The sequence below is a fragment of the Elephantulus edwardii genome, unplaced genomic scaffold (genome assembly GCF_000299155.1).
Source record: "Elephantulus edwardii isolate Elephantulus edwardi_28Jun2011 unplaced genomic scaffold, EleEdw1.0 scaffold00016, whole genome shotgun sequence".
Lineage (NCBI taxonomy): Eukaryota > Metazoa > Chordata > Mammalia > Macroscelidea > Macroscelididae > Elephantulus > Elephantulus edwardii.
Genome location: NW_006399766.1, coordinates 5,974,809 through 5,975,776, shown reverse-complemented (window position 1 = coordinate 5,975,776; position 968 = coordinate 5,974,809). Strand labels below are relative to the sequence as shown.

General features: G+C 42.7%; 1 pseudogene; it reads left to right on the top strand.

Moving 5' to 3' along the window:
- Positions 1–247: 247 nt before the first annotated feature.
- Positions 248–560, top strand: LOC102851877 (annotated as a pseudogene).
- Positions 561–968: the final 408 nt, after the last annotated feature.

Sequence of the window (968 nt, the reverse complement as noted above, 5' to 3'; positions counted from 1 at the left end):
CACTTTGACACAGTCCAGCAGGGAAAGCTCCTTCTTCAGATCGTCCAGCTGTTTCAGCATCTCCTCCTTCTTGCCGCGAAGATCCTGAACCTGATTTTGGCCATGGCTGAGCGATAGATAGAACGATAGATAGAACCCTGCTGCCACCTGATCCATGGCCAAGAGAAAGAGCAAGAACATAACTTTAAAAAACATTTTCTTACATTCAGCCGGCTGCTACGGGCGTCGGGTTTGGGGTCCTGGAACCATGGCCCAATTTGTCTGTAACCTGGTGGAGAAGGCTCCGGGGATGGTAAACGCTGCTGTGACTTACTCGAAGCCTCGATTGGCCACATTTTGGCACTATGCCAAGGTGGAGCTGGTTCCTCCAACCCCTGCTGAGATCCCTATAGCTATTCAGAGCCTGAAAAAAAATAGTCAATAGTGCTCAAACTGGTCGCTTCAAACAGCTCACAGTTAAGGAAGCTCTGCTGAATACTTTGGTGGCCACTGAAGTGTGCATGTGGTTTTATATCGGCGAGATCATATGCAAGCGTGGGATCATCGGCTATGATGTTTGAATGCATCAGATTATACTTCATTTACTATTTGTTTATTCTTGGACCATGTGTGATAAGATTAATATCTCAATAAAATAGATAATATGAATAACAAACATTTTCTTAAATCACACGATCACAATAAAATGTGCCACATAATGGCACCCATAAAAACAAACAATGAATTTTAATGAATTATTCAAGGTGGCAAAAATCCAAGCGATACTGCAAGAGTCATGAATGCACCTTGTGTAATGAAGTCTGTGGGTTCTCTCTTTTTAAACAAACGTCTTTGCAATCACTTGCTGTGCATCAGAGAGCTGGGCAATGACTAGTGATGGTAGAAGGAGAATCTATGCCTTTGAGCTGTGGTGTTGGAGAAGAGTATTGAATATACAATGGATTGCTAAGAAAACAAACAGATTCATC